This window comes from Cupressus sempervirens, chromosome 2 (assembly GCF_028749045.1).
Source record: "Cupressus sempervirens isolate cs-2001-9-10 chromosome 2, ASM2874904v1, whole genome shotgun sequence".
Classification (NCBI taxonomy): domain Eukaryota; kingdom Viridiplantae; phylum Streptophyta; class Pinopsida; order Cupressales; family Cupressaceae; genus Cupressus; species Cupressus sempervirens.
Window position 1 is genome coordinate 622,462,118 of NC_143119.1, and position 6,883 is coordinate 622,469,000.

A 6,883-nucleotide genomic window follows, 5' to 3' on the forward strand; every position below is an offset into this window, starting at 1 on the left:
CATGCAAAATGTCAAATCATAGGTAAGGCATGTGAACTATTTTATAGAATGCCTTAAAGAAGCTAACAATATTGAAATACTTACAAGGGTGTGAGGCACTTCATATTTGTTGATCACATAATATGGTTTAAGAACTCCTCCTCACTAATTAACTTGCACCACAGACCAACAATCTTCATCTTTGTTATGGGCTCCTATCCCCTATGTGAGTGATGATGTAGAAGCCGAAGTGGAAAAAATAACTAAAAGCATGTTGAATAAGGTTTCTAATCTCAACTTGGTCAACATTGTTTGTTTAAGGGCTATGGACTAGGCAATTCTTCAATGTCTAGCAATTAGGGGTAGCATTAAATCCTCTTTAATTGTTACATGTATAGCCCTAGGAGGAAATAGGTTGTTGGCTACTTCTTCCAGCCTAGAAAGATATGACTACAATAAAGACTAAGCTCAATCAAATATTCCCAAGTTCACAATAGTTTCTACAATTTTAATTGATTAGCGTACGAATGCTAAAAATAACTATTTACCAAATGTATGTACTAGTGGAGTCAATCTCAAGCACCAGAAGAAAACTATATATATAATACATTCCATTTGGACACATGACAACAACAAATATTTTGAGTTCATTTGAATATCCTCAGTTTAGTGCAATAAGCTTAGCAAAATGATTTAATCAAGCCAAAGTGAAACCCTTAGATAGGTTTCCATTTGTCTTGTGTCACAACAGGTTCAGACCCAAAAAGATATGACATCCCATCATTCCCTTGAATCTTTGGAGACAAATCTATGAATAGAAGCAAGCTTAATAGATGCCTTCATGAATCTTAATTTCTTAAAAATGTGATAGTGTTAAAGTTCTATTATTTTCTTGCATATTCATCTTTTTTGGTTGAAAATATTTGTACTTCAAATGCATATATGTTTTAAAAGAATTAATTAGTGGCTAAGGTAGAAAAATATGTAAATATATCCACTATGGGTCCCTCATTTGAAATTATTTGTCATCATAAAAACTAAACATAATAGGAACAACAATAAACACACAAATCTTCATTTTTTTTCTATTTCATATCAATTATAGATAGAAAAGCCACTAGTTTATTCCTTGTGTTTTAACCAAGCACAAAGGAAAAGCCCTCATCCATACGGAATACATAAGATTGTTTACAAATGCTAAAATCTATAATATAATTCAATTGTAATTATAACTACTTACTCAGTCATTAACATTGGAGAAATCTAACAAATTCCTTAAATGCTCCATGAAAATGAAATCTGCTAAAGAATAGTGATTTAGAAGGTAACCAAGTACACAAAAATAAGGTTGATCACCCATATCAACTAGAATTTAGTCTAAAATAACTTCATCTTCACTTAGATTTATTATTAATCGAGTGTGAGCCATTTGCTTTCAAATAATTGAAACTTCCCTCTCGTCATGTTACCAATTTCATAATTTAAGACAAGTTTCAATATCAAATTAGTTTTCAAAATATCAGCACATTGTTAATGAGAAAGTATTCAAGAACTGACCTAACTTTCATGCTTCACCAGTTACTATTGTCTTTGCCTTTTTATTAGCAGTAATTTTAGGTTTTATAGATGACTCCAACAAAGTCCTCTTCTTGCTAGCAGTCTCAACCTTTTATCAAGAAGGTCTTAAATGAGCTATAAGCTAGAATAAAAAAATAGAATAATACCTTCCCAAATGGAAACCTTCCAATCCAACATCATACCATGGGTGTCATTTGATTAGAATCCTTATCACTTTCATCTTCAGAAATTCTTCTGAATCGCTGTCACTTCTTCTTGCAAAACAATCAGATATTGGGTCACTGATGAAAATATAGCACAGTCCAAAAATATATAATCTCCACAAAATATTTATGTGAAAATAGTATAAGATGATGAACAGTATTCAATTTTGCATTACTACAATCTTTCATCAATTTTAAATAAAAATGAACCAACACAAAAAAATAAATAGAGAATCAACCAAATGACAACTAAACAAATTTACATGTACATAGTATATTCCAACCAAAAAATAATGAATAGCTAAAAGACTAAAAGTCATCAAAACACATTCAATACAATTAGTTTCTAGGCAATAAGATTAAATAAATATATAGAAGTGAAAATTTGGGCCAAACCTTACCTGAACACCAGATCACCCCTTTGTAATATCATCCTAAACATTGTCTAACTCATTGATCCATCCCCACAAGACCTTTCTATTCTTATGACTATCAAAAAATGTTTTGGATGCATAGAATTTTCCATAATCATATCTCAATCCATATTTTTTGTTAGCACTTGTATTGTTCAGAACATACCTATCAATGTCTGTGAAGTAAGTCCCAATTGTATAATACTCAAATCTTGTTTCATCAAGGGATGCCTTCAAGACATGTTTGATCTTAGGCCCAGTAAGAGAAGTTTCAAGACCATGTTTTCCCAATGGAGAAACAAGATAAAAATTAGGGATGTTTGGTGTTGCAATTCTTCTCCTGCCAATGTATATTTATGCAATCCCCATCTTAAAGATTCATAGATAGTCAGATGAAATTGTTGAGTTAATAGGAACACTTTCAATCTGGCTCATTCCTCAACATTTTGCATATGTTTTATACTTTCCAACCTAGAGATTTTTGTAGTCCTGGTTGAAGAACATGGTCATTTCTTGGATCTCTACAACCACTTTGGTGATCCACATTTTTCTCAGTTGGCTATTGATTTTAAAACTTGAAATGGGGTTGATTGGTTCTATCATTACAATGAATTTGGCATGGTGGATTCCCATAATTGGCCTCATTCTTTATGCAACATGTGGGGTTAGCTCATTGACATGAACAAGTCTATCTAAAGATACATTCTTTGACTTGTGGCCTTTTTAAAAGCTTTTTGCTGCATCTGGTGTCATGCTCTGGTAAGTTTCCTATTCTAAAGATACAAGATTTGTACAATTTATGAATTGTTTAGTTGTATTTCTGGGCTGAGATTATGTGCAAACTTTTTACTTTAAATGTTTCAGACCATACTCTATGATAGAAATTTTTTACCATCCACATTTTGAATCATACTCCAAGATAGATGGCATATGATCTAAAACATCAATGGTTAAAAACTTGCATACAATCTCAACATAGATATACAACTGAACAGTTTCTTATTCTGTTATAGAATACATTTCAAATGTGGTTGGGTCTGATTGTTCAGATGATTATGCTTCTAACTTCTAACAAAATTTCATCTTGTGAATAGATTAGAGATGTGATACTATAGAATTCTAGTCCTGTTAACAAGAAACTTGTCAAATTCAAAAGTTGTGATTGATTCCCTTTCAATCTAGTATTAGAAAATAAAACCATTTTCTCTACATTATATGTTTTGAAGAAATACAAGGAAGGGATTTATATAATGGCACAAAAATGTATGCTCTAAAACCTTGATATGCATTTTGAAGCATAAGCATATATGGTTTGGAGATGATGATACCACTTGGTTTCCTTGCTACCACTAGGTATATACTAATCAATTAGAAAGTATTTCCTATAATTAATAAAATGGAAAAATGTAAATGTTTTCGACATAATAGGAGAATATAATGTTGATATGATAGTTCATGATCATCCCTAATGCTTACAAGTTTAGGTTTATTTAAAGTCATATTCTTGAATTCTACTACATATTTTAGAATGTGAATACAACTATTGTATTTTTTTGAAGACGTGCCCATCTTGCTCCAAGGATAGGAAGCATCATCCTATTCTCATCCCATGCATTTTTAGATAATAAAATCTCATTTTCATTCAAAGCCTCCCATGATTTTGAAACTACATTGATTTTCATAAAATTCTCATTTCAACATTATTATGGACAAGTCAACCATTTTAGTACTCTCTTTCTTGTTATGCTGGACTCTTTGAATCACTTCCATGCTTATCTTAGTTTTGTATTTTCTTTGGTAGTTTTAGTTCCACACAAGGAAATGAAATATGATGATTATCTAAAACAATAACTAAATGCCTAGCTCTAAAGATTTTAACCAAAAAACTCTCTCCACCTTCTTCTTGTTATATCCAAATTCTAGCATTGCCCACTTTTCCAATGACAACTTCTTGTTATAACTACATTCAATCTTAGATTACACTTCTTCTAGTTTGGTTTGGCTTAAACAACATATTCAAGCTCTGATTTGTTAAGATGATCTGAAATCATGCTAATAGATAGACATTATTGAAAAACTACTATATTTTTAAATGAACCATCTAAACATTGTAAAAATTAAAATGTATTATATAAGTCTAGCCACCCTACTCTATGGAATCAGAAAGTAACTATCATCTCTGTCCTCTGTATGTTCCAATTCATATGTTAAGAAGTCACAAATTCTACTACAAATGAGTTAATATCATATACATTATGTCTTATATTCTGGTGTGTATTGATTATTATATAAATTTGTATGCTTTTGAATATAGTGTGAGGGTAGCCAACAAGTTGGGGGCTGGAAATGGAAAAGGAGCCAAATTTGCAGTTATTGTTTCTGCAATTACTTCAACCATGATAGGCCTTGTTTTTATTCTCTCATACTTGTGCTTCGCAAGGAATTTGGTCTAATTTTCACAAACAATACCATAATTATAGATGCAATTTCTAAACTATCAATCTTGCTAGCCTTTACTATGCTCCTCAACAATATTCAACCAGTGCTATCAGGTAAAAAACTTTTCTATTTTATGTGTGTAAGTCATGTTTTTGTTCAAAATTGACTTACTTTTTCCAAATGATAGTGCTATAAACATGGTATCTCAAGGGAAAGATAAAAATTGTAATGACCAATAAGATTTATAAGTATTATTCTTCCTTATGAATTTGAAATAGGGGTAGCAGTGGGATTAAGGTGGCAATCCTACATTGTTTACATCAATATTGGATGTTACTATGTGATCAGTGTGCCATTCGTGTATTCTTTTGTTGGGTGTTTAAAAAGGGGGTTTCAATGAGTTCAACTTCTATAAAATGAAATTTTTAATGAATTACAACAAGACCCAATGAACAAACACTCCCACATTCTTGTCTTCTTAGAGGAATGGAGAGCGTGCTTCGTTTTGGTCTAGTGAACAAAATCTTTGCTTGTGTAAAGAAGGGCTTTTCCATTAAGATTTTGATCTTCCTTGTTTCCCACAAAAATTCTCCACCTTTGATCTTTTCCAAGTCATCTAGTAGTCCTATTTTATAAAGCATATGTGAGCTACCAAGATTTGAAAACAACACTTGAGTGACTTGCAAATGTATTTTGGTTGCCTCCATGGAATGATTCTAGGATCTGGTAAAAAGTTTTATAGGAAAACCTAATATTTTTTCATTTGGGTTGATTGGTGTGAAGCTTGAAAATGTCTTTAATGAAATGATATTCAAATAGTAATTTCTTAGTATTTGAAAAATCTAATCCTACTTAAACTTGTAGGCCTACTAAAAAGGGTAAGAATGTGTGCAGAGCAACATGTCTTCCCTCATCATCAAATTCTAAAGGCATGAATTTATGTGCTTCCTCGAAGTGTTCTTCTTTCAAATCTGTACTATGATTTCCATATTCTAAAAAAATGAAAATTTTCCTAAATTTATATTTTGAGTGAAGCCTATGAATATAGTTATAACTATTTGATGTAACAGATTATTCAAATAATCTTTCATTACCAAATTTATCTAAATCTTGAGTAGAGGAAATGTGGTGACCCCCAATTATTCAAATAATCTTTCATTATCAAATTGACCTAAATCTTGAGTAGAGTAATCCTATTTTATAAGTCATCACTTTGATAGAGAAATGACCGTTCTAAAATGGATAGTTAACTGAAAGGCCTTTCCCTATAACCTTGGCTGACATCCCCTCCTCTTTCCTTTTAGTTTATTGATCTGCAATCAACAAATTTTTTGAGGTCTCTTTAGCTCTTTATTATAATTATTGATAAATGATGGAAAATGATGTAGAATATACGAATTAGATTTTTTTTTACCCAAAAGAAAATATAAAAGAACCCAATTACAAATTAGGACTAATAATCATGCACATTTTTACCAAAAAAAATCTAGAGTTAGACATAATATAGTGCACTTGAATAGCACAATATAATATTTTAGGTTGGATTACTTATGATTTCCTTCAAGATCACTCTTAAAAGTAACTACCATGGAGAATGTGTCAAAATTTATGTAGTACAAAATTGTAGAACTCATTTATTTTCCTTCCATGACTAATCCGTCTCACTGCCCTGCACAAAGAGGATTCCACATACAAGCATCACTTTCATGAGAATTTTACATGTAGGGTTAAATTTTTTTCCTTCTTATTATAATTTACTATAATAAAGAAATGCATCAGTCATTAACAAATGACCATTGAAATGCTACCAAGAATATCTTCATAACAAGCTAAACTGTGAAACTATAAAAGAATTTGAGGAACTAAAAGAAAAGTAGAAGATTTCTAATCATTTTAACCAACCAAAAAACAATGAATAGCTAAAAGACTAATATATCCATTGTCTTCATTTTGCAAGATAAATTTACAACTTTGCATACTCTCATATGTTTGTGGGCAATCTTAACCCTATATCAAAATAATGGACCATTTTACAGATTTCAATCTAGTTGCATCTAGGTAGCTCTTTTATTCCTCTATCTTTTATCAATCCTCTTACCTTTTGAAAATTACTAGATCTCCCATTTTTGCACAAAGACATAATGTGCTCCATTATTTGGATATAGGATTAAGATAGGGATGATGCTAGAAAAGGTTATAGAGTCGCACTTTGTACCTTACAATTTTACTTTTTAAAGAAGCTCCAAATCCCTTTCAAAGAAACCCACTGTG

The 6,883-nt window shown here is 31.1% G+C and overlaps 1 pseudogene; it reads left to right on the forward strand.

The window, feature by feature from the left end:
* Positions 1-2,489: 2,489 nt before the first annotated feature.
* Positions 2,490-5,012, forward strand: LOC149574914 (protein DETOXIFICATION 27-like; annotated as a pseudogene).
* The last annotated feature ends 1,871 nt before the right edge of the window (positions 5,013-6,883 follow it).